Below are 27,166 nucleotides of genomic sequence, written 5' to 3'. Positions count from 1 at the left end.
GTTTCCTGCTTTGTAGATGGGATGATGGTAGTACCGACAGCGCTGGGTGGAGATCAGGTGTGCTATTATATACAAAGCACTTAGGACTGTGCCTGGCACTTAATTAGTCATCAGCATAAGTTGTTGTGGTTTTCAGCTGCTGTGATTCCTTATCACCTGCAAACTCTCCCCTTGTTGGAGGAGAAAGGCCCCGGGTTCCTTGCCAGAGTGAATTCCGGGCAAGGCATCTGCACGAGCTTGCCTGGCTTACAGCAAGCTGCCACTGGGAGATGCACTGTGTCCGTGACAGCTCCAATCAGCCCCGAACAAAAGAGCACCAGGCAGTCCTGCCGACTGCCTTTGCTGGGGGGATGCAGGGTTCTTCTGAAGGTCACAGGCGGTCTGCTTTTGTGTGTTTGTTGTTTATGGGATGGCCTGCTTTGTGCTCACGTATCCACGCACGCACATGCACACAAACACACTGTGGCCACTGGCCTGGGAGGGCCCAGGTGTGCTGTTGGCTCCTTCTGCCCCTGTGAGGTCACCTTGAAGAACATGGGTGTGACCTGAGGGAAAATAGCTTCCTGCACACTCAAGAAGGGAGAGATCTTGTATCTTCCTATTAGAAGGGTTGAGAGTAAAACCCATTGAAAACCATGAGACCTTCGTGAAGTGCTTGCTATTCACTCCATCAATTGTTGAGGCATTTGTGGATTCTTTCGGAGACGTTTAATGAATTGCTTTTCTCTGCAAAGGGAAGAAGGTTCAGAACAGTAGGACTCTGAGGGGTGTGGGGGTTTGGTCCTCAGTGGAACTTTTGACCCTAGTGGAGGAGACAGAAAATACATGAATGCTCTGAAGGCCAGAGGGAGGTTGGAGGAAAGGAGGAAGCAGGCACAAGAAGTCAGGCTGAGGTGGAAACTGGGACAGAAGGTTTCTACTGGTTCTGTACAGAGGCACTGTGATAACTGGGCTGCCCTAGCATCCTGTGCCTGATTTAAAAATGTCTGTCATGCACAAGCCTGCCATATTCTACCAGGGTCTTATCCTCCAGACCTATACTGAGACTCTGCCCGTGGCAGAGATTTGAGAAATAAATGATTAGAAAGAACCACGATGTTCATTAATAAGAGAATGGTAAATAAATGATTGTATAAACAATGGGATATTACGGACTTGTGAAAAACGAATAAAGTAGATCTCTATATGGTGACAGGGAAAGATCTCAAAGCTCTTTTGTTGAGTGAAAAATACCAAAGGCAATATGAGTTTGGAATGTTCCCCTTGGTGGAGAGAAAAGGAGATATACACACAGGCATGAAATAACATACATAACATAAATGCTTGCATTTAAAGGCAGGGCCTGGGTTCAGGAGTTTGAAGGAGACTTAACTTCTTTCTATAGGCTATTGGTATGCTTTCATTTTTCCCCATATGTGCACATTTTTTTTTTTTCAGTCAAAGGTAAGAGCAGAGAAAGAAATCTGTCCTCTGCAGTGAGGCACAGAGAAGCCTGTCCAGGGGAGCAGACTGCATGCCTGGCGGCTCTAGGGAGAGGGCACATCTATAGTCCTGCAGCCTGAAAGAGTCCTTCCAAACCTTTTCTCAAAGATCCTATACATTGTCAAATCTTGTAATTGGTAGAAGCATCTCATTGCTGGCTTCCCAATATTATGTTGTCCCACAGGAGTGTTGACGGAGCTTCATGTGAATGAAATTTGTATCCATCTGTCTTGTTCCCGAAACCAAAGTAGTTTGGGGTAGAAGAAAGTGGATTTCCTAAAAGGACCATGTGAGAACCAAGAAGCATCTCTTTTTAAGACTTGCTAATCAGAAGAAAGGAGCAGTTCACAGTCAGCTTGCATGAGTAACAATCTGTTGTGTTACCACCCCTCTGAGACTGGATCCAGGGAGCACTGGACTTACTCTTCCAAATTGCTGAAAAAGACTGAGCTTCTGCCCCAGCTGGTTCAGTGTGCATGCAGCTTGAGGTGAGTCCCCTTCCCTCGCCGGCCTTAATTTCCTTATTTGTGAGAGGGAGGGTTGCTCCCTGCCCCTGCAGGGACCCTTTGATTCTGATGTTCTGTGGTTTTATAAAACTTAGTAAGAAACAGAGAAGGGATGTAAGAGAGATTCTTCTAGCCTGTGGATATCAAGATGGAACTGCTGATACTTGCTGGTTGTATCTGTCTATACCACTTTTGACTTAAATATTTGGCTCATTTAAAAAACAACACAGAGTTCACATAGCTATTTTAGTTTTCTGCGTCCCAAGTTTGGACCGGGACTGGTGTTGATGACCCATGTTGGATATATTTGCTCTAGAGATTCTGCATATGGCGGAAAGGGTACTGGCCCCAAATCTGCAGAGAAGCATTAACTCATTCTACTTTTCCCACAGTGCTCTCTGGTCCCTGTCACCAGGCCTCCCAAGGGTTGTGATCTTTCAATTCCAAAGCAAGGATGTTTTCTAGCTGGTGTTTCTGAACTGTATATAATGTTACTTAAAAAAAAGAAAAATTCTTTAAAATGCTTAGAGAGCATAGGGGTGGGTGTGGGTAGAGGAGTGGCGGGTGCTATTCATTAGAATTCCTATAGAGTAATCAAATCTTTTCATTCCAAAGGGTGTTATTGCCTGGGAATTAATATTAGATCTGATTTTGAAATAAGCCTAATGATGATGACTTTTGGGGGGTATATATATTTTTATGCTATATTTGCATAAAGCCCTTTTCTCAGCTTGGCATATGGAAGTTAAAAATATGAGTTCTGTCTTTAAAATTCTTGTTGGCCTATTATCCAGCAGAAAAGGTAATTGCTTGTAGGGACCACAGTTAGGGAGGCTGACTTAATGTCCTTTGAAATGTTGCTTTTGAAATTAAATGGTCTTCTAGGTGCGGAAGGGCATGGGCTAGGCCGTGGTGGGAGGGCTCAGAAGCCCTGGCGTCTAGAGCCTTTGGGGCTTTTCTAGAGGCCGATGCTAGATGTGGTGGAGAGGTCAGCTTAGCATAATACATTTTCACAGGCCTTTCTCCCTTGTCTTCTGAGCCACAGCATCACCTCTGTTATTTTCTGATTTCCCATTGCTGTCTACAGGATGAAGTTAGTGCACACACAGTATAGTGTTTCATCCTATATTTGTTACCTATTGCTGTATAACAAATTACTCCAGAATATAATGACTTCAAATAACAAACTGGTTATTTCAGTTTCTGTGGGTCAGCAGTTTGGGGTGACTTAACTAGGTGGTTCTGGCTCAGAGTCTCTCTTGACCTTCGTTTTCTTCCCCTTTTCTTTGTGCACAGTTTTCTTTCTGCTTGTAGTGCTTTCCCTCATTAAGTGGCGAACTCCTATACATCGCACAAAACTCAGATTAAACAATCCATGTTTTTATTTTTCCCTTCACTCTCACTAGAAATTGGCTTCTACGTCTAGGCTCCCATGACATTTGGACATTCCTCTATTAAAATGAGATCCTCTGATTTTTTAATGTGTGTGTGCATGACGTCTAGATCTGAAGTGTCCATTACAGTAGACAGTAGCCACATTTGACTATTTAAATATAAATTTAAATCAAAATAAAATAGTAAATTCAGTTCCTCAGTCACACAAGCCATGTTTTAAGTGCCAGCTAGCTACACATGGCTGATGGCTACTGTGTTGGAGAATGTAGAAAACTCTTCCATCATCATAGATAGTTCTATTAGAAGCAAAGTCTAATGTGTTCTCTCTTTCAAATCTGGGGTTTTGTCTTCATCCAAAAAGCAGGCTTTTTTTTTTTTTTTTTTTTTTGTCTAAAGCATTAAGTATTTGACCTGTTCATCTTTATATTTCCTGTGTCTGACATAGCGTTTAGTTGAATAAACTGGGAAAGTGGTTTCGGAGCTTTTCAGAGCTTTACACCGAACACTGAATGTCTTGTCACTGGGACTGAATGAAAAAGGATGGTGTGGTAGTCAATGTTAATTGATTGGCTCAATCTCTATTACAACACCCTTCTGGAGTGTCACCTTCTAGCCAGAGGTGGCAACAGGCACTGGCCATTGGGAAATGTAGGTATAAGTCTACTCTGGAGTTCCTGGGAGTTCTTTTGATTTTCCAGTACTGTCGTTGTCACAAAGACCTTTTATACCAGATAAGGTTTCATTCTTTTTCATCTCTACTGGAGTACCAGTATGAGGGGTGGGGCTGCAGCAGCCATTTTGTGGCCATGAGGTGATGAGTGAGCATACTGAAAAGACAGAGCAAATGATAGGGAAAGGTGAGCATAACTCTATGCAATCTCTGCACAGCACTGGACCACATTTATCCAGGTTTCTTGTGTGAAGGAAAAAAGTACATCCTTGGTTTTGCAGATATTGTGGTTGGATTTTATATTACTTGCAGCCAAATGCAATCCTAATGAACACAGATGGAATGAGTAGAAGCACCGGTCCCTCCTAATCAAAGGTAAGGGGGATTCTTTTCCAAAGCTTAGTTGCTTAGGACCTCCAGCCACAGGGAACACAGCAGCTGAAGGTAACATTTCTTACCAGATTGTCAAATAAAGAATTGGAGACTGGGCTCACTGGAAGCCCTGGAATGCAGTCCTCCCCAGGTTTGAGGAGTGTGGTGCTCTACTTGGTTACTCTACTTTTGAAGTCTTCGGGGAGCTTTCAGGAGGTTGTATCACTGGGGCTATTTCCCGAGGGGTGCTCTAGAGCACCTGTACCCATGCTGACCAATGAGACGTGTGCAACACACCATCAACTAAGGGCCAAGCCAGCTGTGGACACTGGACAGTCTTCTCTCTTCCCCATCCCAGCCTGCAGCAGAGCCTAGAAATGAGCAGAAAATGTTCTGGAATTACTGTGGAGTCTTTCATTTTATACATTTTTCATATTACACTTTTGACTTCAAGCAGGCTAGAGAAAATATTTTGTTCTGGCTAAACACAGTAAAGTTTGTCAATGGGTGAGGATTCCAAATATAACATGGTGTTTGTCTCATTTAGATCTCCTGTGTGTCACATTTGAATGTGTCAGTTAAGTTCTTAAGTCCACTGAAGGAATGCTGTGTGGTGCGCTTATTGACCAGGGAAATAAAGACACTTGTTGATATTGCATAGAATGGACAAACTGAGCTGTAACTGTCAAACTCCATCTTAGCCACGGACTTTTGTTTGGCCACTGGTTTGCAAGGCTTTGAACCTTTCATTGGCCCAGAACAGCAGAGTGACAGCAAGCTAGATTTCAATCAACATACTCATGATTTGCCAGTATTTTGAGTAATAAATTGCTAGCTAATAAATTTCCCGTAGCTTCCTTTGTAAATGCCAGCTAAAGTCCTAAACATTCCGTGTAGATTTAATTACACATTTAGTGTTCCTGTAATTTTGAATTAATTACATGCCAAACAGATTTATGTTCTATGTACTTAATAAAGTTCCGTAAGTGCCCTTTTAGCAATCAATTAGTATTTAGGACCCAGTTTGTTTTTTAAAAATAATGGTTCATGTTGCTGGGTCTTGTTGTTCCTTCCATATGTTTGGGTGTTGATAGAATTACAGGCACCAGATGTTGATACTGAAATGAAAACAGAGTCACTGGCGGAAAGCAGGGTTTGGGGGTATGAGGTGAAGAAGGGAATGAGCTCGTACTTGGACTTCAGAGAGCCAAAGGAACTTCATCTGCAGGTTTGGGCTTTGGTGTCTGTCTCTGACCATGGTGTGGTAGAGAGCAGATACTGCAGTTGGGGGTAGAGATAAAGTTCAGGGAGGCGCAGCGTCCGTAGTTTCCAGCTGGTTGGCACACCAGTGGTCACTAGAGAATTTTATTTTTTCTTAAGGTGCTGCTTCTGACTGTTTTTTCTCGAGATATTTTTATTTCCAAGCTTATTGGGGATCTTGATTTTATTTATTAAGTTTACTCCATGCCCAGCACTGTGCTAAGTATTTATATGTGTTGTTTTGATGATTTCTGATTTCTCATTACAATCCTCTGTGGTGGAGATACAGGTGGGGGGAACAATTTGTGTTTAGCGGATGAGGAAACTGAGATCCAGAGATGCAGAGTCACTTGCCAAGGTAACGGCGTGAGTATGGGATGCAGTGGGGATTCAGACTTGGTAGAGTACACAGATGTCTGACATCTTTAACTGAATTTTTATTTTGAGTTTTTGTTTTTAACCTACTGAGTTAGTCTGCTTGGGCTGCTATAACAAATCCCCACAGCCCGGGCGGCTTAAATAATAGATCTTTATTTCTTATAGTTCTAGAGGCTGGAAGTCAGAGATCAGGGTGCCAAGCATGGCCTGGTTCGGGTGAGAACCCTCTTCCTGGCTTGCAGGTGGCCACCTTCCAGCCTAGCGCTCATGGGTGGAGAGAGAGAGAGAGCACAAGCCCTCTGCTGTCTCTTCTTTTAAGAGCAGCAATCCCATCAGGGAGCCGTACCTCCTGACCTCATCTAAACCTACTCACCTCCCAAAGACTTCATCTCCAAATACCATCACCCTGGGGAGTAGGGCTTCAACATATGAATTTGGGGGGAGGGATGGTGGTCACAGTTCCGTCCATACACCTCCTGAAATGGCTGATGATAAGTCAGAGGTCAGATCGGAGGAAAAATCCAGACTCAGTGACCTCTGGAATCTCTCAGGTTTGCATGATCTCTACGAGCAAACATTTCAATATATGCTGTGGAGCTGCCTCTCATTGACAATGCAGCCACCGCATTTCCTAAGAGCATTCAGCAGAAATCTTCCTTTAGAGCAGAACTGGAAGAGGCAGGCTCTGCCCTCCGTAGTGAAGATAAAAGTGGCCTGGCAGGGGAATGCAGAGGCAGGTCGGGGTGACAAGCGGAGGGCAGCGGTGAAATGAAAAAGCAGCTCGTGGGGGCGGGATTGGAATTCTACATAAAACAGAGTTGCAGAAGTTCTCCCTGCGCAGAGCCAACGTCTGATTTCCCTTGTTGTCAGAGGTCAGGGAGGCCGGTTTACAAGTGCGGGATAAAGGATGCTGCGCTATCACTAAACATGTTCTGTTCTGCTGTGGGTGAATGTCGTTCAGGCAGGTTGCAGCCACCTGCCATCCCCCTCTGCCTCCTGCAGGAAGATGCATGCATGCAGGAGCAGCTCCCTTCTCTGACCACCTCCCACCCTCTGATGGGACTAGTGAACTCTATGAAGTAAAGGACGAAACTTGCCATTTTGCTTGTGTTCTCTCTTTATCCGGAAACGTCCCCAGGCCTGTGAAATTAAGCAGTAACAGCATACGGCCGCCATTATTGCTAGGTAATTGACTATGTATCCCGAGTGAAACAAAGGTGGCCACAGAATGGTAAAGTCAATTATCATTTATTAATGGTGGTTACAGAGCATAGCAGAGCAATTTATAAATTAAATTTTTAATTGAACAGCTTTCTATTTATACTTTTAAAGGTGGAAGGCAGATGTATGGGATAAAGCATGTGACCTTTAGCTGGTGACATGGTACATACATATGTTTTTGGAGATTCTTTTTAAATGAATTCTTTGTTAGGCCACCTTTGTGAGGCATCTTGTTCCCTTGAATGGAAGCTGCTAAATGTGCTAATTCTCTCCAGTCTGATTTAGGTGAATGGATATGGCAACTAGCATGTCTTTGTATGTGGGCCATGATGTGCGTTTTGTTCACACACATATGTGTGTCCTTAAACATCAAAAGAGTACATGTAGAAACATGAAAAGAGATGTAAGGTAAAGCCAGGGGAAGTCCAGTGCTAACCTCATGAGACTTTTTCATCAGTGAATGTGCCGTTTTAATTGGTCCTAAAATGGAAAGAGAGTGCCAAAAAATCAGGGAAAAGATCACCAGTATCAGAGCTTTCATTGGAGGATGGTTTAGGCTTTGCTGTCTTTTGAAGGCCTTTTTATCTTTAATGAGAGAATGTTTAACTTGACACTGCTGATTAGCTACAATCACAGAATTTATGGTGGGCTGAATGAGTTTCTCCATTTTTTTAGGATTAAAAAGCTCCTTTCTAACACTTAGAATGAGTAAGTAAACTAATACGGTACCATCTGTGAGCTCAAAAACATGTTGGCTCTTTCCATTCATTTGTGTTGTGGGCACACACCTCAGTGGTTGTGGGAGAGCTTGTTTCTTCCATGATTTTAAAACTCACGAGACTCTGATTAATTTATATTCCAAGTCACACTTTCACCTACATGGTACCTCACGATCTGAGCCAGAAGTGAAGGTGACCTCCAGGGGGATGGTCTCACGGCCCTGTTTGGTGTGTGTTGTTTTGTTTCTATGACCACATGACTTAGCTGGTTCTCACTAAACCTGCTACGTTCCACAGAATTGCTTGAAAGATACAAAGCTGAGCGTGAGTGTCTCCTTTCACCCGTTTGAGTAGTTATAGCTATTTGTTGGCCGCACAAATCATTCTGCTCTTCACCCTCTGCCCCCAAACACCCTTTCTTTACCCCTGATCTTTGGGGCCCAGGAGTGTTCAATGTTATGTACAGATGTTGCCTCATGCATGATAAATACAATGCGCGATTGCACAGCTGGAATTCCCGCAGACCCTCTGCTCAGCGAAGACTCCCTCCTGTCAGCTCCTCCTCTCTGCTATGAAATCAGCATCGCGCCCTTCCCTTTCTGTGTTTCCATTAATTTTTCCTCAGCACATCTGATTTCGATTGCAGGGTCTCTGGGTAGAGCCCTGATTAGCTTTTCTTTTGGAGTTGGTCCTCATGTTGCTTACAAAACGAGTGCAAATCATGAAAACGGTCCTAAACAAAATCCACTAGCTGGAAATAGTGTGGGGAGAGAATATTGCGGCGGGGTGATGCATATTTGAAAACTCGCTGAGTTGGAAGCCGTTTGCCAGAGATTCTACATAAACAGTGGTGATTGTCAGGACTTATCTTTCTTGCAGTATTTATTTCTGCTAAGAACTATTGAGCAGACCGTATCTGGAAGATTACGTCTCTCTCCTAAAAAAAAAAGAGAGAGAGAGAGAGAAAAGAAAGAAAACCCATCATCTCTCTGAGGCATCCCACTTCTAACTTCCCAGCCCACTCAGCACTGACTTGGAATTTTTGGCCCCAAATAAGCTTTTGTGCCTTTTTACATAATGGCTGGGCCCCTCTGTGCAGGGATGGGTCGAGTGACAATTTTCTGCATTGTGTCTGTGTTCTATGACTGGGTCAATAGTACATCCCTGAGACTATGAAAAATAGCTGTGGATGAAAACAAAACCATCATTTAAAATCCCCACAGTCGCCCCCACCCACCGTGGATGGGCTGACATTTGGGAGTCAGCGCCCAAGCTCTGGCAGAACAGTGCTGAGGGGGCACTGGGCCAACATCATTGAGGCAGAGGGAAGCAGGTCCCCCCAACCCCCCTTCTCTATTCCAGCCAAACTTCCTGCTTGTGTTATAAATATTTAAAGCTACAGTCAACAAAGTTTAAAGACAGGGCAGTTAGGAAACCTAATCCTGTCTGCAGTGCCTGCTGTGTCCTATGGCCTGCCTCATCTATCCTTCAGAGCAAGGTCAATGGCACACAGCTCAGAGCAGATTGTTGCAGACCTTCAGAGCAGGCTTTTCTCCTAAGGAAGGCCATCAGCCCTAGTGAGTGGCACAGACCTTTCATCTTGTGACTCTCACTCTGCTGAGATTCGGACATGGAACAGTTGGCCAGAAATAAGCATTTTGAAGCAGCTTGCTCTTACAGACCCTTGCTTTGGATACTTTTAGCTCAACAAGCATGTAATGAGCATTCTGTGCTGTATTTGGGGGATGCAGAACTGAAAAGGCACAGACCCTCCCCTTCAGGAACTCACATTTATAGTACAGCATGATATACGCTCAAACATGGGGCCTTGTGGGGCTTATCAAGATATACACAAACTGCTGGGGGGTTTAAAAGACCTATTCGTTCATTCACCCAACAGGTACAGGCACCCACTATGTGCTCAGCATTGGGCTAGCCTCCGGGGTGTCAAGGATGAAGCAAGGATGAGAGTGAGGAGAAGGCTCCACTGAAGGGGCTAACTTTGTGGGATCTCAAAGGATGAATAGGAGTTTTCTAGGTAAAAAAAATAGATGAGGATTGGGGAGAGGACATTCCTGGCAGAGGGAAGTCAAGGACAAAGGTATGCAAGTGGCTGGGGCATGACTAATGTAGACAGAAACCCCATGAGGAGTTTCCCCAGGTACATGGGTGCAGGACAGGCAAGAACCTTGTAGACCAAGGAAAACACTTTGGATTTTAATCAAGCTGGAGACTCTGGTTCCAGGGCCATGCCACTCAGAGAAGGAAGTATGTTTTTAAAAATTGTTCCATCCAGATGGAAGCTCTTTTCCTAATTCTCACAAATACCTTGTTTATTATTCACTGTCTTGTGAAAACATGGAACTTGGCTTGCTGCATCCCTCACCCAAGGGGCAGAACCCCATGTAGGGTGGGAGAGAAGCAATTTCTTCCTATCTTGGCTTTGCTGTGGAGCTGACTTTGCCTTACCTGCCTGTCTACCCAAGCAGTTCAAGGATTCTTCTGGCAGAGCGGATGCTGTCTGCACTCTGCAGGGGTGAGGCCCAGGAGAGAGCAAGTCGTGCAAGTCCTGTTCTGGGTTAGCAAAAATGGATACGATTGCAAATCATACACTGAAGATGTCTCCGTAGGACAGTATTGGTTAGGGGAAAATTGGTTAGGGGAAAATGGCAGGATAAACCCTGACTCAGAGATCAGTTTCTAGCTGAGGTGGGTGTCCTGCTTTCCTGAATAGAGCTGTCCTCCTAATAGGGGGGCAATCCCAAGCCTTAATTTTAAGGGATCCTCTTAATCAGCTGCAGCAAAACTTGAATTGGGTGGCATCAAGCAGTTTTTATGAATGACACATGAAGTTGCTTTAGAAAAATTTTTTTTTAAAGATTTATTTATTCAACAGAGATAGAGACAGCCAGTGAGAGAGGGAACACAAGGAGGAGGAGTGGTAGAGGAAGAAGCAGGCTCATAGCAGAGGAGCCTGATGTGGGGCTCGATCCCATAACGCCAGGATCACGCCCTGAGCCGAAGGCAGACGCTTAACCGCTGTGCCACCCAGGCACCCCAGAAAATAATTTTTTTTTAACTACTCTTCCCTCAGTGAAAAATTTCTAATTCTTTACTCAGCCTAAGCACGTTGGAGTTTACGGAGCATTCTCATATATGTATTCTTCACAGGAACTTCCTGATGAGCAGAGGCAGAGATTCTTAAACCCATTACATGGGTGAGAAGACACAGTCAGAGAGATCTGGGGCTTACTGTGGCATGAGACTGATTTTAGCTAGTGTGGTTCCCCAGGAAGTGTGGGGTGGCTCTCAGGGTCTGGACAAGGCCCTCTAGGGATTTGAACTCTGATCTCAAATCCTGAGGCAAAAATTTGATTGGGTGCCTTGCCCAATGGTTCTGGGGGCCGAAAGGACTTAATTTGATGCCAAGGAGCTGTGGCATCAGAAGACACGTTTGTATGTTGAAGCAAATGTGTGATTTGGGTCCTGGAAGCTCTGTGATGGCTCTGCGATTGCACCCACAGCAGGACACTGCCTTCTGTTCTGCAGTGTGGCATCTGGGATAAGTTCTCTGGCTTGACAACTGTCTCCAGTGGAGGTAAAGGACTCACACATGCTGGAACTCTCAAAAATAATCAGCTGGCGATCTTGCCCTGTGGTGATCAAATGGCAGAGTTAAGTGTGTTGCTGTGATTTAGTTTTATCTTTTGAAGTCACCTGTAGTAACTCTGTATGGCCTCAAAGAGGCTCCTTAAGACTTTGGAAGTTGGCTGTTTTGATTCCCAGGTGGTATCATATTCACCTCAAACATCAATCCTCTTCTCTCTGCCCACACAGAGAGAAGTACTCTGAAATCCTTTTTTCTCCTCTTAATCACATTTGCCCATGACTTGTTTTTGAGCTCTTCCCTGTACGTGGCCTTATTTCTTGTTCTCGCCCAGTGTTTCTATTCTCTGGTCACCCTTCTGAAATGCTGTACCATGGCATGCACGCCGGGCTCGAGATGGCTAGGCTGTGTACTTGGAAACCCAAGAAGTCGAGCTGTTGCCAGTTGCATTCAGTCCTGCGGGTGTCTCTGAGGCCCGAGGTTGAGTCATCGTGTGTGTTCATTCCATTTTTCACAGGGCCTGTCACTTCTGTGCCTGTTGTGCCTCTGCCTGTGATGGAGAAGTGGCAATCTTAGATAGTTCCAAAGATTGGGGTCTGAGGCTAAGACAGTGTGTGTGTGTGTGTGTGTGTGTGTGTGTGCGCGTGCATGTGTATGTGTGTATTCTGACCTTCATCCACACATAAAGTTCTGGAAGCTGTTGTAAAGTTGGATCACCCATGGATTCCCATTACCAGTTTGGACCTAAAATGGTAATAATTTTATTAGAAAGTGAGGGGACCTTAATCTACTCAGTAATACATTCCTGTAGGAAAGTGGCTCCAAAGGAACCTTACTTCCCTTTATCCAGGGATCGTGAATCCCTGGCCTTTCCTGGGTTTGTTCTACCAGAATGGAAATTGTTCCCTGAACCTCTTCTGGAGGACAGCTGTTGTGGGAGGACAGGGTGGGGTGAGGGAACTATACCCTGAGAAGGCTTTCATGGAAAACAAGATGTGGTTCTCAAGATGAGAGCCTCTCTGAAGCGACTAACTTCTTCACTGAGTAAGATGAGTTGTCCTGTGTGAGTGCGTGTGGAACGGGGACCATGTCCGGGGACCGAGGCCCATTTCCTGGATACCATGCTTCACTGGGCCATAGACACTGCTAACCTCAGACTTAGTGTCTGGGGGAAAATCATCAGACTCTTTTTGGAGTTGTCTTTTGTTTTGTTTCTTTAAGAAGATTACCCAAGTGGTGGGCAAGTTGGGAAAGCAATATGGCTTAGCAGACTCTGATGACAGAGTGACTGGGTCAAGCCCTAGTTTCACTTGTACTAGTTGCCTGACCTTGGGCGTGTGATTCCATCTATTGTGCCTCAGTTTCCTCTGACTGCACAGTAGGAATCACATTACCTGCCTGTGACAGGCTGAAAAGGGATCCCCCCCCCCCCCGGAGTTATCCATGTCCTAATCCCTAGAACCCGCAAGTTTTCGCTTATTTGGAAAAAGAGACTTTGCCCATGTGATTAAGTTAAGGATCTTGAGAGGGGGAGATGGTCCTGGATAATCTGAGTGGGGCCTTAATGTCATCACAAGGGACCTCATAGAGGTAGGCAGAGGGAGATTTCACAGACACACGGAGGAGAAAGGAATGTGAAGATGGAGATGGAATAGAGAGAGAGAGATTTGAATACACTGGCCTTGGAAATTGGAATGACACAGCCACAAGCCAAGGAATGCCAACAGCCAATGGAAATGTCCAAAAGGAACCAGCCCTGCTGACACCTTGATTTTTAGCCAGCGAGACTGATTTTAGGCTTCTGGTTTCCAGTGCTGTGAGAGAATACATTTCTGTTGTTTAAAGAAATTTGTGGTCATTGGTTCCAGTGGCTACATGGAACTAATACACACTTCCATATTGTTATTGAGAGCATTAAATAAGGTAGTGCATGTAAAACATTGTGCATAGTCCTTGGTGTTATATAGCAAACTCTCAATAAGTATTAACTTTGATTATTATATTTTGAAGCTGGGAGGAAGATTTACATACAACAATGAAAACTGATTGAGAGGGTCAAAAGGGTGGTTGTCAAGTCCTGGCTGGCTCACTGTCACTTGTAAGCTGAGTTTCTGTTTTTCTTCTTTGGCAAGAGGAGGCGACAAAGTCCTGCCCGGTCTCCTCCCCAGGGTTGTGAGGATCAAATGAGTTAATGAACGTGAAAGCACTGTGCACGTCACCCACGTAAACTGTTAAGCTGTGGTTACAAAGACCAGGACCAAGCTGAAGCAACGTGGCAGAGGGCTGGGTGGGAGCTTTGTTCCTTTGGCTCTGTGAGGTGAGGTCATCTCTTTCAGCTTTTGTTCCTGCCTTTCTGAGCTCATTTGCTGGGTTTCCCCCTAATCCTGGCCCCTTCTGCCCTGAGTGGAGTTTCAGATGACAAAACTCCCAACAGTCCCAGCCAGCAGTGAGCCTCCCCTGGGGCATATTTATTCTGGTTTCCATTTTTAAGAGGCACAAACACAAATAAAAACAAAACCCCAAATACACTTATCTTAAAAAGGATTTGCAATGCCCACCATAAAGATGAGGTCAATGGATTCCAATTTAACTTTTACTAAGGGTTCGAGATGTTTTCAATGTATTTGTCAGGCCAGAGACCCATGAGACCCAGCAACGGGTGTCAACTTAGATGGGAACAAGTCAACCTTTGTCAAATGCTTGAAAGTGGTGAATTCATCTGTAAAGATACCCAGCCTCCCAGGAAATGTGCTGTTTTAGCCTGAATAGGCAAAGGACAACACACAGGATGAAAACAAACTGGCCTTGATTTGCTTTGTCTTTTAATGATTTTCCAGTAAAGTCCTTAGACTCCCTAAGATGGTCAGAGGTGTATGTTGTGAAGACAGCCCATCGCTGAAGGACTTGGCAGATTCCTCCAGTTCATTTATTCAAGTCTTGTCACCCACTGAAAATAAAGGACCCTGTTCACATACCTTCATTCATTTAGCAAAAATGTTTCAAAAACCTCTGCATTCTAGCCATGGTGCTAGGCACTGGGGGAATGATACTGAACACAATGCATGTGGGTTCTCTGGAGTTTGGATTTGAGTTGGGATAACAACATTAACCACACAGTGATACAACATTGACAAATTACAACTGTGCTACACAGGGGCACCTAGTACCAGGAGCCTTTCCAATGGAGATTTCTCTTGCCAGAGACATTGAGCACTCAATTCAGGAGACATCCAGGGATCCATTGAACCAAAGGAAGGGGAACACATTAGATTCAGAGACAATAGTGTGTTCGGAGGCCCAAAAGTGCAAAAAAATATGGCTTGACGTGGGAGGAACCAAGAGGAAGCCAGTGTGGTAGCGAACAGAGGAAAGAGGAGAACTGGGGGTGAGGCTGAAGGAGTAGTGGCGGCCAAAATGGAGGTCTTGTTGGCCGTTATAGGGTACACCCTATTAGGGGAAGATTTACTTCCCCGGGCACTCACTCCTCGAGGTGTAATGGTCTAGAACTTCAGCTGTGGGCTCCCCTGGCCTGTCTAGTTCCCACACCAGTCCTTCCAAGGTAGGACCATTAGAAAGCTGACTCTCAAAGACAGGTGCTCTGTAGCCCATGGTGGAACCCAGCTCAATGCCAGCCTGGAACACAGAGTCTGGAGAGCATACCTGCCAAGCCCAGTCTAGGTCTCTGTTTGACCTAGTCCATGTGTAAGGGTTTACCTCTATTTCCCTGCAGATCTAGATCTCTGTTCTGAACTCAGCAGGGCTTGCTTTGGCCTTGAAGTCCTCTTTGTCTCTAGTTTGTCCATTTACTCAGTAAGTATTTCTTGAGTGCTTATCTTGTGCCAGGTACTGGGCTAGGCACTGGGGATACTGTGCTGGCATGCTCCCTGCTCTAGAGAAGCTTCCAGTCCAGTGTGTGGGGGTGGGCAGGATCTTGGACCCTCCACAAGTAGTTATCACTTTCCCCTTTGCCCACTGTCCAAACCTCCTGTTGTCAGCCTCCATGGGTTGCTACCCCCTGCCTTCACTAGTCACAGAAGCTTGCAGATAGGCCAGACTCTAGACCATTTGCAATGGACTGCAGTAGTCCTCCCTATAATGGGCCAGGGTTAGTTCCTAGTTTGGTCCCAGCTCCATTCTCTTGCACCTTGGGTGCCTAGTCACAGCTTCAGGCTGGAGCTGAGACACCAAAAGTATCTTGTGGAGGTCTGCCACCCTGCAGTGTGACTCCAGGTGCCCAGAAAGGCCATCTTCCTTGTTATTTCCCTGTGGGCACAGGTCTTCTGAAGCCAACATAAGTACCTTCAAACAGCAGCATATTCCCACTTGCAAGCAGTTAATGAACTGTTACTGGTAATGGTTAATGCCCTGTGAAATCAGTCATTAATTGTAGAAACAACTGATTTCAGAGAGATCATGGCAATTATGAACCATTTATGACAGCAGTGGCATAAGAAAACACACTGCCATGTTGCCCATTCATCACAAGGGAAAGAGTTTGCAACATGACTTTGAAGTTGTCTAACAAGTAGTGGTCATGGGCTGCTGAGCCTCCTGCAACCGCACTCTTAAAGCCCCAGCTACAAAAAAATGAAAGTTCGCAACTATGTTCCTTGAGGGGGAAAAAGTACACCTGCAGAAGGCCGGCTGAAGGAGGCAGCATTGGATAATGGATAAAGCTGCTCTCAGCAGTGGCCTTTCCTGGTCTGGTGGCTTTGGAACTGCAGTCCCAGGAACGGTTAGGGGTCAGTGAAGGTTCTCCCCAAGGTCTCTGGGCGTGGCTTCTGAAAGTGAAGGCGCTGAGACTTCTTCATTTGTTTTGTTTCTCGGGAAAATTGAGGAGAAGCTGGCCGCATTGGTGGTGGTGCCTTCATACCATGACCATTCATTTGTTCCTTTTTTAATAATGCAGGTTTCCCTCCTGGCACTCAGAGACCAGTCACAGTAATAGGAACGGTAATAGTCTCTCTCTGAGCTGTCCCTCACAATACTGGTTAAGATTTCTAGCTTTCCACCTTCAAGTCTCCCGGTTACTTCTGGAGCCCAGATAACTGGAGCCCAGAAAATAGCTTGTGTAAACTTGTGAAGAAGTCTTTAAAGACCTCTGTCCTGTTCTTGGCAGAAGGGCTATGGGTGCCCCCGCCTATTGCTGGCCCTGTGTTCACAGGCACTGGGTCCTCTCCCCTGTGATATCCACAGAGGATGGTGAGCATAAAAGGTCTGGAAGCAGCAGAATAGCAGGACCATTATTCTGTTTTACAAAGATCAGCTAGGTCATGATTGTGGAAGGATGCTGGTGCATGCTCAGAACAAGGTGGTTTATAGCATTGAAATATTGGAATGCCCTATATGATCACCAACATAGGATTAGCAAAATGCATTTTGGTGTGTCAGTAGGTGGAATCCTCTGCAGCATTTAATATGATTATTAAAATCTATGCTTATTGACTTGGGAAAAATGCCCACACTGTATTATTGAGTGAAAAAAGCAGGCAACCACATATGCACGATCCCATTTTATGGAAAGCGTGCACACATGTGGGTATGGGCACGTGAGAATGAGTCTTTATTGATACACACCAACATGCTAACCATGATTATTCTGGGAGATGGAATGTGACTTTTAAATTCTTTCTTATACTTTTGGAGAGTGTCTGAATGTACTGTAATGAGCATGTTCTTGTCTTCTAATAAGAAAAGCTTTTTTTGAAATTAATTAAAACCTGCTCTATTTTATTTATTGTAATATATCTTATCAGGATTTCCTAAAGCTCTTTACATGACTCCATTACTAGCCCTTATTGGCCAAATTAAGGCAAAATACTATTAGAAATATAAAAAAAATTGGATTTGGAAAATAAAATTTCTCTTTCTTTCTTTCTTTCTTTCTTTCTTTCTTTCTTTCTTTCTTTCTTTCTTTCTTTCTTTCTTTCTCTTCCTTCCTCCCTCCCTCCCTCCCTTCCTTCCTTCCTTCCTTCCTTCCTTCCTTCCTTCCTTCCTTCCTTCCTTCCTTCCTTCCTTCCTTCCTTCCTTCCTTCCTTCCTAGACTTTTATTTATTTGAGAGAGAAAACACAACAGTGGAGAGGGGCAGGAGAAGTAGAGGAAGAAGCAGGTTCCCTTCCGAGCAGGGAGCCTGACATGGGGCTTGACCCAAGGATCACGATCTGAGCTGAAGGCAGACGCTTAACAGACTGAGCTACCCAGATGCCCCTCCAAAGAATTTTAAAGATCAAGTGGTAAAAGTTGGAAAATAAGTGGCTTGCATATTTTCTGGATTATGTTACAAACTGAAACCAGGTATCACTGGGAGAGGAGCTGGGCTGGCTTAAAACAGAGGTAGGGGCATGGCGGGTGCAGATGCTATCTATACAAGGCTGTGTTGTGGCCACTGAAGTGATTTGTGACCAAATAAGTCTGAGAATTTGTGACTGACAAATTTTCACTCAGTCTTAAATTTAGATTTTTCTCAAATCTGTGCATAATACTGGATTCAGTCTTTCTTTTTCCTGGTAATCTGTCCCATCTGTAATTGTTGGTGGAGTTCATCTGGTCCCTTGGCTGAGAATGGACTGCAGACAATACACAAGGATGTGATTGTCATTCCATGACTCCTTCAGTGAGGTGTTTTTCTTGTTAAACACCAGTGCATGCAAACCTCATTTTAAAATGCTGCAGCACAGTTGGAATTTCAGCCAGTCACGTTTGCAAATTCCAAAGCAAGAAGTTATTTCTTTAATGAAATTTGATGCAATGTGCAAAACCTAAAATCTGAAATCAATATGGTAAATCCAGGTTTTATCTAAGTTATGAAGCACCTGGAAGGAGGTAGCAGGAATTGTTTTAAAACAAGTTGAATAAAATGAAATTTAAAAAAAAAGTTACCTAAGTTCTGAATATAAATGATATTATACATACATTTAAAAGTATTTTTGTAAACATGATGAGAGAATTCTGAAATCAATTCCATAGCGTAAGAAGCATCAATATCATTCTATTAGTGGTTGAGCAAAAACCATATTTAATTCACAAATCCTATTTTTTTCTTAAAAAATTCCTGTATTATGTCAGAAGCAAGATTTATTCTGATTGACGTAGAGGTTCTGCTAGTAAGAATGTTGCAAGACCCAGGTCAAAAGGAAAAACCAGAGAACTCCCCAAATTATCCCTTTACAGAGTATCTTCTTTACCAATGATGAAGACAGTCCCTTCTTTACTAGCTGCACTAATGCAGCTTTGAAATAAGTTCCTTCATTGTTTCATGTTACCTGTATTTTGTCTCTCCAGCAGAATTTCAGGCTGTTGAGGGTAAGCACCCTTTGCTCTGTTTCTCTTCTATTTCCTGCTACTTTGGTGGTCAGGATTGCTGGGGACATGGCAGGCGCTTTAGCATGAGTTATTAACTGGGCAAGAAAGAGTCAGATGCAGAAAAGAATAAGTTTTATACGACTTGCCAACTCCAGTTGATTGATTGATAATTGCTTCTTGGAGTCCCAAATCAAGAAAGATTCTGAGGATGTCTGGGCTCCACAGGAAGAATATTGTGGTTGATGGGCAATGTCTGCCAAGGGTACAAGAGTGGTGGTACCTATGCTGTGTTGAGTCCCTGGTCCTGAGTCGCCATACCTCGGGGCTCTCTATTATGTAAGATAAGCACATTATTTAAGCCACTTTTAATTGATTTTTTCCTACATGAAGCTAAAAGCATCCTATATTATATTGTCTTCTATTCACCAACCCCAAAACTTCAATGGAAGTTTTTCTTTTTTGGCTCATAAATTATGTTTTTTTTTTTTCCACTTAGGAATTTGTTTTAATGAAACACCATGTAAGATACAGGGCTAGAAAAGTTCTCGAATATTGATCTCTTCCTTACTAGTTGAGTAACTTCAACGTAGGTTTTCTTAAAGCTCTCCAGTTTCTAAAAATAGGATAGTGTGTATCTCACAGAAATACTGTGAAAATTAGATAAACTCCACAAGCATGTGCACAGCTCACACATAGCAGGTGTACTGCTCAGCCAGGTCAGTCCACTCTGACCTCCCTAGGGACACGCAGCCTCAGGAACTCCGTAAACACATCCACTTTGCTTGGTCACTGGAGCTCAGTCAACATATCTTCACACAGAGCTCTAGGAGCTCTGGAGCTCTGGAGTGGACAGACTTTGCCTTTGGACTGATGGACTTCTTCACAAAATTGTCAGGTGGTTCTGGCATCCCATCCCTTTAGCTCTGGTACAGCTATAAGACAATCTAACCAGAAAAAAAAAAATCAGTGCAAACTAATATGCAATTTGCAAACCTTTTGAGAGTAGATACACTTGATACTTTGGAAGATTTTGGTCCTATTTTATTACTGGGGGTCCTGATAAAGAGAGATGAGTTGTTCCAGGGCCAAAAGAAATCCTTACATTTAAATTAAAATTTAAATCTTTTCTGTGTTTGCTCTGCCAGACCCACAGGGCTTTTTCAGAGTGACTTGAGCTATGTGACACTGTTTTATGTATAAATTTTCCTAGTCAGAAAGGTCCTATTGACTTTTTCTGTGAATCTGTTAGTTTGTCACTAGGACGTCACTCTCTAATATAAAGGAAATAAGCTGAAGCTGTAGAGAGAATGACTTAACATTTAAGAATTGATTCAGTAACAGATCGAATTCCATAATAGTTAAGAGAGTGGGTTTAAAGTCCAGATAGATTTGCTTATTAATCCTACCACAGAATGGCTGTATGATCTTGGATAAATTGTTTGCCTCCTCCAGCCTCTGTTTCTCCATCAGTAAAATGAAGATGATGCTTGTGTTGTTCGACCATTGCCGTATAAAAACCTCCCTGAATTCAGGCACTTAAAACAATCTTTTTTTTTAAAATTTCTTAAGCATTTGTGTGTCAGATGAAGTCCTCTGCACTTAGTTGGGTGGTTCTCTCAACTTGGCTGGACTTGCCACATGCTGGTGGGTTGGCTGGGACTCGGAGGGGGGGGTGGCTCTGCTCCACATGTTCCTCATCCTCCTTGGAACCGCAGGCTAGTTGAAGCATGCTCTTCTCATGGTGATGGCAGAGAGGCAAGCAGGGAGCCTGAACATTCAAGCCCTTGGCAAGCCTTTTGTCACTCCTGCTAACACATCACTGGGCAAAGCAAATTATATGGCCAAACACACAGTCAAGGAGGTAGGGGATTTTGTTCCTCCCTCTTCCCTCTTTTCTCCCTCCCTTCCTCTCTTCCCTCTTCCTTCTCCTCTTCCCCTTCTCCTTCTATGTCTCCTTCTTTCCTCATGAGTAATTTGAGGGGGAAAAACCCATGTTTTATTCACCTGTCTCCACTTGACCATTTTGTAGGTACCTGATAACATGTTGACTTAACAAACACTATAAGGGGGTTTGCACTGATCTCATGTAAACCTATGTGCTCATGCATGGACACACTCACACACACACACACACACACACACACACACACACGATTGGAAGATATTGGATACTTTTTGCTTATGAATAAAAAAAATGACCTTAGCCTTGTCACATACTTCAGGAGAGAAAAAAAAAACCAAACATTTTCTCTTTATGCCATCACTTGCTCAAAGGCAGATCCAGAGTGTTAGTTCAGATGTTTCTTCTCCCCTGATTATCTGTACAAAGCTCTCCATTTGGTAATAGTTGCAGGTTTCCTTGTTATTCTCCAGCTCTGGTTTATATAAAAATGGATCATTTGTTGAGGCAAACTTCAAAGCCAGAGAGTGCCCTAAGTTATAAATGGTTCCGTCTTTTAATTCAGGCATAATCCTATTAGAGACACAGCTCTCAGGGCCGGGGAATCCTTTTAGGCCTCTTTGATCAAGGGAGCACGTTTGAGTTCAGTGGCTTCAGCTGTCTAATCCCTAAAAATAGCAAGGAACCCATTTAATATCAGGAAATGTCAATTTCATTTCTGGTGAAGTATATTTTCAAGTGGACCAGGAACCATTTCTGAATTCAAGGGAGAAAGTGGTGTGTATTTCCAAAGTGTGGGGGCACCCTTGCTAGTATGCTGAATAACTTAGGTGACATTAAATTGTGTCTCGGGGCATTTGGTAGCCTGCTCATTCATTAGCCATCATCAAACCATTTTTCTGATTACACGAGATGAAAGTTTCAGTTTGGTCTTTGTCTCAAACTCTTGTTAACTTTTCGGTTTCACAGAGCATTAGCCAATCTTTACTTAAGACTCAAGTTCTCTACATCCTGCCATCCTCTGCCTCCCTGCTCACCATCAGTCCCTTCTCATCCCCACCTTTCTCTCTTCTCTTCATACTGCTCCAACCACCTTGTGTTCACATGCCAAACATCTTCCCACCTTGGAAACTTAGCACACCTGGTTTCTTCTGTTCTGGAATGTTTGCCCCCAGAAATCCATGTGACTCAGTCCCTCACCTCCTTCTGATCTTTGATCACTTGCTACCTTTTCCATGAGACTAGCTCTGTCCACCCTGTTGCAAATGGAACCCCATCTGTGGCATTCTCTCTCTCCTGGTTCTGCTTTGTTTTGTTTTCAGAGCACTTTTCACACTCATCACATTATAGAGTCACTTGTTTGTTTATTGTGTCTCTTCCATGAGCAGATAAGCTACACAAGTACAGGAATTTTTGTCAGTTTGGTTCACTGCCGTGCTCCCAGGATTTAGAATGTGGCTGGCTCATAGAAGATGCTCATTAAAAATTTGTTGAATGGGTGAAAGAGAGAAATGCTTTCTGACTTTGGTGATAGTACTTGGTTAGAGTTGAGTAATACTACTGTTTTCATTGTAATTATTTTTACCTGTCCTTCCTATTTAAGGCAAATTACACTAACATCTGGGCCCACAGTTCCTGGACTGGAATTCCTTATAACATTCCACATTCTGGTTCCCCAATTATCTGTCAATGCTCCGAGTTCATGGCAATATTTAACACACTCTTGGGATCATTCATAGTCCAGTTGAAATATGGATCTCATTGGGTTTGGAAATGCATATCTTGAGGCCCTATATCAATTTATGTTTTTCATTTTTTTCTAAGTTTTTCATATACAGTCTACATTTTTCATGATCTAGGAAATGAAATTTGTGGACAGAAGGCCTGCATGCCCTTTTTTTTAGCTTGTCTCAAATGTTACAGAAGAATTCACCAATCAAATTTAAATTTGGACTATACCCTGAGTGCCATCTTGGAAGGTGGAGTCCAGCAGTGGGCTTGCCTAAGATCGAGCGTGTAAGGTCTTTGCAGACGCACAGTGAATTTATTTTGAAGAAACACCAGCCTCAGGGGAATAAAAAGTGGTGAAAAAGTCTTAAATAGGCAAAGAAATCTGAAGCCTGAGCTTGACAATGATTGGGAGACAGAAGTCTGTGACTCTAATTAAACACATTCAGTTGTGTCTGACCTGTCCACACCCAGTGGACAGTGACCCAATTCATTCATTATGCAGCATATTTATTGAGCTACTCGTATATGCCAGGCACTGTGCTAAGTGCTCGCCACCCACTGATTAAGAAACAGGAAATGGAGCTTATGTCTAGTCCTATGGAGCTTAATGTCTAATGGGCAAGATAACAAGCCAACTCACTAAATAACAATCCATTTCCCAAGTTGGGGAGTATTTCTGAAGGAAGGGTGCAGAGAAGTGGCCAGAGACTGGCAGCAGGGGTGTAGGTCTTTGACTCACACTGAAGGTGAGGGCATCTAGCCTGAAGTAGAGGTGTAGGGCTCTGACTTAGACTGGGGTTCAAGCTGGAGGTCTGACCAGGCCATGCTGTGGGTTCCCCAACCTTCACCCACTCCTCTCTTCACCCAGGACCTCCTTCCTGCCCTTCTCTCACTCCTAGGCCAGTGCTTACCTAGCCTGGCTAAAGATTGGAACCTGCTAGGGAGATTACAAATGTACAAACCTGGGACCCTTCACAATTAGGGACTCCACTGATAAGTATCCAGAGATGGATCCAGGGAATATGCATTTTGAAAACTAACCCTCACATTCTTTGGTTAGCTCAGATTTGGGGGCCTGTCTACCCATCCGGGAGAGCTTCTGAGATTCCCTCACGTCTCCCATCAGTGACTCCCTTGAACAGTTTGGCTTAAATATCGGCCCCTCTGCATTCCCTCCATCATTATTTGCCATCCATTTGCCATCACTGTGCTGTAGCCCAAACACACTGGACCGTAGTAACTGATCCACCTGCCCATCTCCTTTACCTTTCTACAAGTTCCGCGAGTGCGGGGCTGGGATTTTCATGTCTGCATCCCCAGCATGCTGCATAGGGCCATTCCTCGCCAGAAACTAAGTGAATTATAAGAGCCAGCACTTATATGGTGCTTACTATGTGTTTGCAGTGTCTTGATGCTTACAAAACACGTGAAGTCCTCCCAAATTCCCCAGGAGGTAGATAATATTATTATCCCTACTTTATGGGAGAGAAAGCTGAGACATGGAGATATTAAACAATGCAAACATGTAGCTAGAAGTAGCAGAACCAGGCAGCCTGATCCAGGAATCCAGATCCTCGGGCATCCTGCCCTCAGTGAATGAATGAATGAATGGATGGATGGATGAATGAATGAATGAATGAATGATTTTTGTGTCACCCCATCCCATTTTATCCTTCAATAATTAGTGCATACCACATCGGGGAAACCCTTAGAGTGATAGGAAAGCTTTGATCTCTGTTAACACAAACCCTGTTTTGACTCATCCCTGGCTTTTGAACATTTCATTACGAATACCTTGAGACAGGCACTGGACAGAAAGTTTTGCAAGGGGTGGATTTCCTGGTAAATAGCCCATATCTTTCTCCTTCGTCACCCCTAGCATAACTTCTCATATGGCACATTGTTAAATTGTTGTCCATGGTTGGTTCTTGGATGGTGCTGAGGCAAGATATAGGGGACTAATCCTAGTTTACAAACCAGATGCATAGAGGGAGTCTCTGTGGATCTTTCCTCAAGTTCTAAATGACCAGCACCCTCTTCTCTTGAACCTAATGCCTGGTTAATAAGATGGACTTATCATGTACTCACACCTGCTACATGCTAGGCACTGCACAGGTAACACACTTGCCGCCGCTTAGCTCATAGGGGCTCCTTCACCAGATGGTTGGATTGCTTGACCCACCAGACATTGCCAATTTGCTGATTCACTGGTTCCCAAACTTGGGTCATATCAGGATCACTTGGAGAACCTGGCAAAAATACAAAGGCCTGGGTGGTATCCTATTTCGAGGATCCTGGCCTCTGGTCCGTAGTAGCTTTCCAGGTGATTCTAATACACATTTAGCAGTGGTCCCTGCTCTTGAGGACACATCAGAAGGAACTGGGGGAGTGTTTCATGCCAAGCAAGCTGGTGCCCAGTTGACTCTGATTCAGAATCATGCCTTGTGCTTCATTCTCAGCTGCTGCACACCTGCAGTCATGGAGAGGCAGTAGGTTGGTCGCTTCTCCTAAGTCATAAATACTCCAGCTTCCCCTTCCCTCCCAAGCTCTGCAGTCTCCTGTGGAAAGATCTGGAGGGACCCAGCATCCTTGGTGCAAAACCCTGGGAATAGAGGCTTTTGTTAAGATAAGGAGATCTTTGCCTTTTGTTTTGAATATAGTATTTTTGCTCTAGGTGGCTTTTGGGTTGGGTCTGTTTTTTGAAACCCAAATAGATGTGGTATCTTAAAACTTTTAAAGCCTGAGGCTAGATTTCTGTTCCACATGGCTAAGGAAGGCCCTGTCTCTAATGAGGCCTGTTTCTGTGTTACATTTTCCTAAGCCTGTTCACCCCCAGCCTCTCTTCTGGTTCTCCCCAAGTTCAGCAAGATTGGAGGGGCATTTTTTACAAAAGAGGAGACTGAAAAAAGGAGAGGAAAAATAAGGGGTTCAAGGGGCTCGGGCAAAACCGAGGACTGGTGGCTCCCAAGTGGTGCTTGACGAGGCTGTGCCAGCCTATGCACACTGGCTCCTGTGACAGCCAAAGGACCCTGACATCTGGAGCTGAAGGTGTGGATTGGGGAAATCTCCAAAACTGCACCTAACGAGGCACCACCAATTGCAGTTTCTACCACAAACCATAGCGACAATAGCTAGACTTAGGGCTCTGGTGATAAATTGGCATTAATGAAATCTCAATAATCTACCCACAAAGAGACAAACAAAAATCTATACTGGGCCCTGATGGACCATTAGGTGTTAATAAGAATAATACAAATGCCTGGCGGACTGTGTTACCTAGCTCAGCGAGCCTCACCCAGCCCCTCAGAATCTTTAACGTCTCAATATCTTCAATGTATACATATATGTTGGATTGGGTATCATAGGAACTAAGATTGCAGGGGTAGGACCATGAAAGTTAATGGTGGAGAACCTTCACCCACCAATTGAAGGGATGGGTTTGGACAAGGTATTGAAAATCTCTGACCTTCTCTTTCTAATCTGTAAAATGGGAACAAGTCATTTTCTTCAGTCTTTTTGTTGAGAAGATGAAAAGAATTCACATGTGTTGTTTTAACTTGCTTTTCCCTGATTTGGGGTGAATTGGGCATCTTTTGTGGCCGTTGCCAGTTCTTTTGAACTGCCTGTTTACCTGCTTAGTTCAGTCTTCTTTTGAGTTGTTGAACTATATGTTATGGATATTATTTTTTTTTTTGTCAGATGTGGTGCAAATACTGTCTCCCTATCTCTTTTCTTTTAAACAGCTGTATTGATGCATAATTCACATACCAGTCATTTCAACCATTGTAACTCTACAAGGATTTTCTGGGTAAATTTATAGAGTTGTGCAACCATCACCACAATATGTGTCTAGACCTCTGTCAACCCAGAAGTTCCCTGGTGCTCATTTGCAGTTATTCCATGCTCATATCTCCCAGCCGCAGGCAACTGCTGGTCTGTTTTCTTTCTCAATAAATTTGCCTTTTCTGGACAAATGGAATCATACAATATATAGTCATTTCCATCTGACTTCTTTCACTTAGCATAATGGTTTTTAGATTGGTCAACGTTGTAACACCTGTCAGGGTTTCATTTCTTTCTATTGTTGGATGCTATTCCACTGGAGGGATATGCCATGTTTGTGTCCTGTTCAGTCCCTGCTGCTTGTGTGTGTGCATCTCCAGCAGGGAATATGCCGTCCCCAGCCAAGACCACACCTTCAAACAAGTAGAGCCATTGGCCCTCCCTTGCCTCCAAGATAGTCACCTTCACTGACAAAACCCGTGGGTTTGGCTGTTGCCCTGGTGGGTGTGTGAAGCTGTTACTCCTCAATGCTATCCACCCTGGCAACATCTCTGCCAGCCTAGCCGGCAGAGGGGCAGTAATCCTCTGGTGATGGGGCTAGTGATGGTAGTGGTGGTGATGATGATGGTGCTGGTGGTGATGGTGGTAGTGGTGAGTTATCGTTGCAATCCAAGGCCAGAATACTGCAGAGTCCCTCTGTTCTTGTCTAAAGTCTAGCAGTTTTACAAGCATAAACACTTTTCATATTGTTTTGTGCCTTTGGTGATTTCCAGGACACTGAAATCGTTGTTTTTGTCATTTTTTTCCAGCTTTAGAGTTGCTTTTGTGGTAATGATTGC

General features: G+C 44.0%; 1 long non-coding RNA gene across 1 annotated transcript in view; it reads left to right on the top strand.

Moving 5' to 3' along the window:
• The window catches only part of LOC123791332 (uncharacterized), a 458,920-nt gene that overhangs the window by 149,138 nt on the left and 282,616 nt on the right, over window positions 1-27,166 (top strand). Inside the window, exon 2 of the long non-coding RNA XR_006779339.2 lies at window positions 1,667-1,970. This is a non-coding gene — a long non-coding RNA (uncharacterized LOC123791332). The remainder of the gene's footprint in view (window positions 1-1,666; window positions 1,971-27,166) is intronic.

The sequence above is a fragment of the Ursus americanus genome, chromosome 21, assembly GCF_024610735.1.
Source record: "Ursus americanus isolate L20-20 chromosome 21, mUrsAme1.1.p, whole genome shotgun sequence".
Taxonomy (NCBI): domain Eukaryota; kingdom Metazoa; phylum Chordata; class Mammalia; order Carnivora; family Ursidae; genus Ursus; species Ursus americanus.
This window is presented reverse-complemented; position numbering and strand designations above follow the sequence as displayed.